Genomic DNA, 8,229 nt, shown 5'->3' with positions numbered 1-8,229 from the left:
CCATTGGGAACCCTCTAGCCTCAGCCCCTGCTCCCACATCATATTTTATTCTCAAAATCCCAAACCACTTTTAGTTCCCTAAGCACACCAAGCTATTCTGTGTTATGCCTTTGCTTATGCTGTGCTCTCTTACAGAAAGACTTTCCCCACCTACCTCCTCCTGTCATTCTAGAGAATTCTTAATCAGCTTTAAAAAAAAAAAAAAAAAGCTTACAGCACTGGGTATTCCCAGTTGGTCTCCTATCCAAATACTAGCCAAGCCCAACTCTGCTTAGCTTCTAAGATCAGATGAGAAGCAGCACATTCAGTGTGGTATAGCTATAGGCCTAATCAGCGTTTAAAACAGACCTCACAGGTCATCTTCCACCTCCATTCTCCTCTAGTAGCTTCTGCTCCTAGTGTAGCTATTGCTTCTTGTGCATCTTTATTCCCTGGACACTCACTGCTGCATTTTCCAGGATGCACGGTAATTATTTGTACAGATGTCTGTCTAGTCATATAGACAATGAGTGCCTTCAGATGTAAAACACATACACACCATCTAGATATATCTACTCAGATGGTACTCAAACTCCTTCAGATATTCCATGTGTCCTCATATTTATATATGCTTATTCAGATGTTTCTGCAAACATACTGAGGTTCACTTATGTTCCTCAAACATCATTCCAATGTTACATGGGCTTGTATAGCTTTCACAGTGTTTGCTCAGGTGATACATATGTCCCTTAAATGTTACCTGTGTTCACTTAGATCTGCCACGTGCCCGTGTAGCTGTTTATCAGCTCACTGAAATGCCACACATAGGCATCACTCATACTTGAAACAGTAGTTCTCAAAATGTGGTTCCCAGACCAGCAGCACCAGGATCATCTGAACGCATATTCTTGGGCCCAACCCCAGACCTTCTGATTCAGAAACTCTGGGGAAGAGTTCCCAGCAATGTGTGCTTAACAAGTCCTGTAGGTGATTCTGGCACACGCTCAAGTTTGAGACCCACCAACTTAGATGTTACACATCCTCATTCACATGTTCTACTAACACAGGTGACACACACGTTCACTAAAATGTTACACATGTTAGTTGTTTTAAAAACAGATTCATTTAGATAGTAAATAGCTCAAACATTACACACTGATATTCAGGTCATGCTCATGCTTATTCAGAAAGTCACACCTGAGACATCACAAACCCTCATCAGACACTACACATGCTCACTGAGATGATACACATGTTTGCTGTGTTGTTAAAAATGCTTACCTAAATCTTACATAACTATTCATTTTGATCTTCCACACTCACGTGTTTATTTAGATGCCACCTACCCTTTTGCAGATAATATATCAATACATGTTCACTCAGACCTTACACATGTTCATACATGTTTCACAACGCACACAGATGTTTCACAAGCCCATTCTGATATTAAAGGTGCTTATTCAGATCACACGTGCTCACTTTCACGTCCATGGGACCATTCAGTTGTATGCTCACTCATTCAGAAACTGCCTTGCCCACCCCGTATGCACTGCTAACCAACCCCTGCTACAGATGAAGGGTTATATTCTGCTCTAGCCATTTCCCATCTCGAGGATGGTATCTTCTTTAGAAAGGTTCCCCTTGACTTGGTCTCCTATGGCACCTGCCCTCTCTCCTGATGCTGTTGCTGTGTCTCTCCCTTTGTAGACTCTCCTGGCTCATCAGCTTCCTCACAGTTTCTGTGATCTCAGGGTAGCTCAAGCTCACCATTGTTTACACGGAATTCATACCTGTTCCCCACACTCAAATACCCTCACCTACTTGGGGAAAGTTGTTCCAGCAACTGTCAGCCTTTCACTGGGTTTGAATGTGCTTTTAACCACATCTTCTGTCACCTTTGGCAACCCCCAGTTACATACCTACAAGGCTTTCCAAGTTCAGAGAAGCTTTTGATTGGTTCCACTTCATAATTTTATCATTGCCTTGGCCGCAATCAATAAGAGAGGCTTATGCAGTGACACTAGATCAACATCCAAAACAGGGAGTATTCATTGAGCACTTAGCATGAACTCAACCTCCTTTAGTGGCCCAGAAACACTTCTGTGCTTGTCCCAAGTGTTTCTTCCTCCAATTTACAGAGAAAAAGCTATTTTATGTTTGGAATCAGAATGTTAACTAATTTGAATCTTGGTTCTACCACTTACTGGCTATGTGATCTTGAGAAAGTCATTTAATGACTAAGTCCCTTGGAATAGTGACTAAGTCAGAAGTTTAGTCCCACTGATTGAGGCACCTGAGGAATAGAGGATGAGGGAATATTGAAGTTAGAAAACTGGGTACAAGGGGACAATTCTAGGATGGACAGTTTCAAGGTCTGAGAAAGGAATAGAGAGCTTGATAAACACGGATTATAGGGTCACTGTTCAGATACCACACTCTGAGTCAGATGAGCTGCAAAGCCACTGACAGCATGGCTTGGAACTTGTGGTCACTGCTTGGGCCTGACACTACAACTCGTTGGGGAGGAGGACTGGGGCTTCTTGAAACTTCCTGCCTTAATAGCAGATTGTTTTTAGAACTGAGATAGACTGAAGCATGCAGGGATGTCATTAGTGAGCTGAGAAAAGTAGAAGCAAGGAAATGGGGGTCCAAATTGGTGACAGAAGGGCTGCTAGAGTGGGTTTCACATTTCTGTGACGTTTAAGTCATAAGGCAGTGCATATTAACCAAAAAGGCCACCAGGCTGCACACATTCACTCCTTAAATAGGCAACAGGTATAGAGTGCTCAGAGCAGGGCCTGATCCAGAATAAGGACCACATAAGTGTTTCCTAGTGTGATGGTATTTATGAATTAACTCAACAAATATATAGTATGCACCTGCTATGTTTCAATTGTTAGGGATAGACAAAATAAAATCATAACCCCTTACCTCAAGACAGAAATAATCTGTTAATAACCTAATTTAAAGAAACATAAAAACAAAAGGGAGGAATGTCCAATTCTGCCTGGGTCTGGTGAGGCAGGGGTGTCGCAGGGAGCATCTCTGATGTGTTTGCATGGACTCTTGGGTAGTCAGCAAGAAGACGGAGAAAGTAGGGTATTCAGACAGAACACTAGCAAGTGCAAAGGTAATACATTCAAGGAAATGGAGGGAGCCAAAGGAACTATACAGAGAATGGGGAAAGGTCAGGCAACAGAGGAAGGTTAGAACCAAATCACAAATGGCCTTGAATGTCTTGATAAGAGATTAGGCCTAAATCTGTAGGCAGTAGGGAGCTACTGAAGGTTTTTGTTTGTTTGTTTGTTTGTTTTTGCGGTACGCGGGCCTCTCACTGTTGTGGCCTCTCCCGTTGCGGAGCACAGGCTCCGAACGCGCAGGCTCAGCGGCCATGGCTCACGGGCCCAGCCGCTCCGTGGCATGTGGGATCTTCCCGGACCAGGGCAGGAGCCCGTGTCCCCTGCATCGTTAGGCGGACTCTCAACCACCGCGCCACCGGGGAGGCCCCTGAAGGTTTTTGAGCAGGAGAATGACTTGAGTTGATTTATGTTTTAGAAACATCGCTCTTGCTACAGTGTGAACGATATCAGGAGGAAGGCAAGGCAGGAGGAAGGAAGAATCTGCAATTCAGATGGAAGATGATGATGATCTGGATAAAGTAGTAGCAAGAAGGATGGAGATGGGAGGACAAACACCAAAGAGAGTTAAGAGGTAGGAAAAAAAATGACAAGATTTGATGATCACTTGAACAGGGGGGGTTGGAAAGAAAGGAAATATGTCCTTATCGCACTTACAGAAAAACCGTAGTTTTAAGTAAAGTATCCCAGTGCAGCTGGGAACTGATCTGCACTGATATCTGGCACTTGTTCAGGGCCACCCCCTTGGTAAAAGATCCAGGAACACTGACAATGATTCACAGATTCCAATCATTCATGCACTCTAGAGCCTTGACTGCTTCTTCTGGGATGCTAAAGCAGCATAGCTGACCTAATGAAAAGAGATAGTCACAATACCCATTTCAGTTAGCCAAGAAGATGGGAGCACCCACCACAGCAATGCACTTACATGTCAGATGAGTCGATGAATGGAACTTCTAAGGTTAAAGCAGAAGGACCCAGGATCAAATACAAAATTGATCAGTGACTATGGTATATTTTCTGAATGTATCCAAACAGACAAGAAACTCATTACATGACTTCTGGGTGGACAGAAGCTTGACATTCTGAAATTTCAAAGCTCTATTATAGCTGCCATTACCAAAATATTCAGTTTAAAATGTCAGGGCTACATAGGAAGTGGGCACTCAATTGAGTGAATCAATGAATGAATGGATTTCTCTGACATATTAAATCTAGCTTTCAAGATTTCCTGGTGATTACATTATCAGTCACATTTTCCACATGGCTTTGGTGACAGCATATTAACAACTGAGAGTGTTAATTAATGGATCAGTATTAACTTGAAGGGAACTTTTAGTAGGATTCCCAGGTTTCTGTACATAGCTCAATCCTGTTCAACATTTTCAACCACAGTTTGGATGAAAGCACAACTGTCACTCTTATCAAAATAACCCACAGCTGGGGATGTCCCTCTCTCCTTCCTTCCCTGTCCACTGTGATGATCAGGGTAGGTCTGATCTTTAAGAGAAAAATGAGAACTAGAGGTCACCTAGTTGCTTTATATTATTTGGGAAATGAAGTAGGGAAAGGGAGGAGGGAAGGGAAGCGCAGAGGGAAACAAAAGGACAAGGGGAAGAGGAAACAGGAGAAAGGAAGGAAAGAAAGAAAATAGAAAAGGAGAGGAGGGAATGGGGAGGAAGGGAAGAGGAAAGGAAAAATGGGAAGAAGGAAGTAAGGGTGGGAGAAGGAAGGAGATAGGGAAAGAAGTAAGAGAAGAGCCACCAAACACAAACAGAATGGCAATGGTTGAAAGGAATGGACCCTAGACAAGAGTCTTGGGCAACGGAAGAGAGTCCCTAATACCTGCCTTTAAAAATATGAAGGGAGTCACGTAGAAGAGAGAATAACTTTATCATGTATTGCTGCAGAGGGCTGAAATGGGATGAATGGGAGGAATTTAAGAAGATGGTTGTTGGTTTGGTAAATGGAGAGTTTTCAAACAATCAGAACTGTTGAAAACTATAACAAATTCAAATGTCATGAGCTGCCAGCAACTGAAAAAGTTCATAAGTTATCAGCCCAAGCCTCAGGCTGGGTGAATGAACTTCTGCCTGGTATGGAGATTGGTCCAGACAATCTCACGAGTCTTATATAGCTACTCCAATGTAGACAAAGAAACACTTTTGTGCTCGTGTGTTTATGATAAGTTGCCCTAGCTAGCACAGTGAAGAGTAGAGAAAAGGAGTAAGGGAGAGAAAAAGGGAGAAACTCAGAGGATAAAAGGATCCATTCATTGCTTTTTTTTTATCCAACAAATATTTATTGGTGGCTGAATGGGAATAAAATGATAAGTCAAAATAGATAGTTCCTGTTCTTATGGAACCTAGTCTGTTAGTGAGACGAACATTAATTAAATATCCCCTCTAATGAATGCATAAATACTGAGATAATGGCTCTAATGTAAGTGTTTTTGAAGAATACATAACAAGAGAGTTTGACTGGGAAAGGGGATGGGGTGTGTCTTAGTCAGCTCAGACTGCTGTAAACCATAACAAAATACCATAGACTGTGGGGCTTAATACCATAGACAACAGACATTTTTTTCTCACAGTTCTGGAGGCTGGGAGTCCAAGATCAAAGTACCAGCCAATTCAGTGTCTGATGAAGACCCTCTTCCTGGGTGCAGATGGCTGCCTTCTCACTGTGTCTTCATATGAAGAGAGAAAGACAGCTCTAGTCTCTTCCTCTTCTCATAAGGACACTAATCCCATCATGGGGCCCACGCTTATGACCTCATCAAAACCTAACTACCGCCCAAAGGCCTGATCTCCACAGTTTAATGTTTCAACATATGAATGGGGAGGCTGCACAAACATTTAGTCTATAAAAGGGGGACAGTCAAGAAAAATTTCCCTGAAGAAGTGATCCCTGGGCTGAGATCTGCAGGAGAGGTATGGGCACAGGAATTCATTCCAGGGAGAAGGTACAACATAGGCAATGTTCCTACAGCATGATGGAGCAGGGGCCCTTGGCAGCACTGAGAGGCCAGTGTGCATGGATCACAGAAAGGAAGAGTGCGAGACAGGCAGGATGAATTTCAAGAGGTAGGCAGGGCTGAACCAAGCAAGGCCACTTTATTTGATAAAGGACCATACTGATATTTTTCTCTAACTCAACAAATTTATATTGAGAATTTAATATATGTCAGGCACCAGCTAGGCACTAAAAATACACCAGGGATGATAAGCAAGACAGATATGATGCTTACAATGCAAAAATAATAAGTGCTGATATAGGGAAGTAGGGACACATAACTTCCGGAGGATGGGGAATAGCAAAAGACTTCCTAAAGGAAGGGATATTTTAAGTGAGTCCTGAAAGAGAAATAAAGTAGACTTTAGCAAAGTGAAAACTGAAACACAACTTATTGCAGTTTTAAGGAGCAGGTATGCAGGCCTGGAGGTAAGAGAGAGTACCTTGCGTTGGAAGAAGATGACAGAAGTTCAGAAGTAGCTAAAATAAAAGGTACAAGGAGATACTAGCAAGAGATGGAGGTGAGGTTGTAAGCAAGGGATATATCGTGAAGGGACCCATACTCCATGTTAAGAAGTATAGCCCACATCCTGAGGGAAAGGGTCGTGTAGAATGGATTGGGAAAGAGAAAGCCAAACACTGGGAGGCCAGTTAGGAAACTATTAGCATAATTGAGGTGACAGTTGATGAGATCTGAATTATTTTGGAGACAAATGAGGAAAAGGGAACTGGATGGGATTGAGACATATTTAGGAGGCAGAAGTTATTAGACCTAGTGTTTGATTAGCTAAGTAAGGTGTGGTAGGCAGTATCACAGCCCCCCAAAGATGTCCCTGGAACCTAAGAATATGTTAGGCTATATGGCAAAGGGGAATTGAGGTTGCAGATAGAATGAAGCGGCTAATCAGATGACCTTAAACCTGGAGATTATCCTAGATTATCCTGGTAGGTCCAGTGGAATCACATGGGTCCTTAAAGTGGAAAAGGGGGCAGAAGAAAGAGAACCAGAGATGGCAGTGTGAGGACTGACCTTGCTGGCTTTGAAGATGGAGGAAGGAGGCCACGAGCCAAAAAATAGTGGTAGCCTCTAGACGCTGGAAAAAGCAAGGAAATAGATTCTCCCACAGAGCCTTCAGAAGAAATGCTGGCCTGCCGATATCCTGATTTTAGCCCAGTGAGAGTCATTTTGGTCTTCTGACCTCCAGAACCGTAAGATACTAAATTTGTATGATTTAAGCACTAAATTTGTGGTAATTTATTATAGCAGCAATATGAAACTAACACAGTGACAGAGAGGAAAGATCCAGGATGATGCCAAGATTCTGTCTTTGACAACATTGTGGAATGGTGCTTCCACTAGGGAACATAGGAAGAGGAGGAAGAGGTTAAGGAGATAAATGTTGATTCACTTTTGAACACACTGATTGTGGGGTTTCTTCAATACTGGTGCCAGGTAAATGTGTCAGTCTGGAGAATCAAAAAAGAGTTCTAGATTAGAGATACAGATTTTAGAGTCATTAACATATGTGGTAACTTACCTGCCAAGTACAGGTGATCATCTAGGGAGAGAAAGCAAACTTTTTTTAAAAAAAGGAAGAGGAAGAAGAAATGGACCTGTATGTAGAAAATTATAAGACACTGATTAAAGAAATTAAAGATGACACAAATAGATGGAGAGATATACCATGTTCTTGGATTGGAAGAATCAATGTTGTGAAAATGACTATAACTACCCAAAGCAATCTACAGATTCAATGCAATCCCTATCAAACTACCAATGGCATTTTTCACAGAACTAGAACAAAAATTTCACAATTTGTATGGAAACACAAAAGACCCCAAATAGCCAAAGCAATCTTGAGAAAGAAAAACGGAGCTGGAGGAACCAGGCTCCCTGACTTCAGACTACACTACAAAGCTACAGTAATCAAGACAGTATGGTACTGGCACAAGAACAGAAATATAGATCAATGGAACAGGATAGAAAGCCCAGAGATAAACCCACACACATATGGTCACCTTATTTTTGATAAAGGAGGCAAGAATATACAATGGAGAAAAGACAGCCTCTTCAATAAGTAGTGCTGGGAAAACTGGA

General features: G+C 42.2%; 1 pseudogene; it reads right to left on the bottom strand.

Annotated features, from left to right (window-relative positions):
• Window positions 1-207: 207 nt before the first annotated feature.
• Window positions 208-326, bottom strand: LOC114884841 (annotated as a pseudogene).
• Between the last annotated feature and the right edge of the window lie 7,903 nt (window positions 327-8,229).

This window comes from Monodon monoceros, unplaced genomic scaffold (genome assembly GCF_005190385.1).
Source record: "Monodon monoceros isolate NGI ecotype Baffin Bay Population unplaced genomic scaffold, NGI_Narwhal_1 Super_Scaffold_5, whole genome shotgun sequence".
NCBI lineage: Eukaryota > Metazoa > Chordata > Mammalia > Artiodactyla > Monodontidae > Monodon > Monodon monoceros.
The sequence above is the reverse complement of the archived record's forward strand: the minus strand, read 5'-3'. Positions and strand labels throughout refer to the sequence as shown.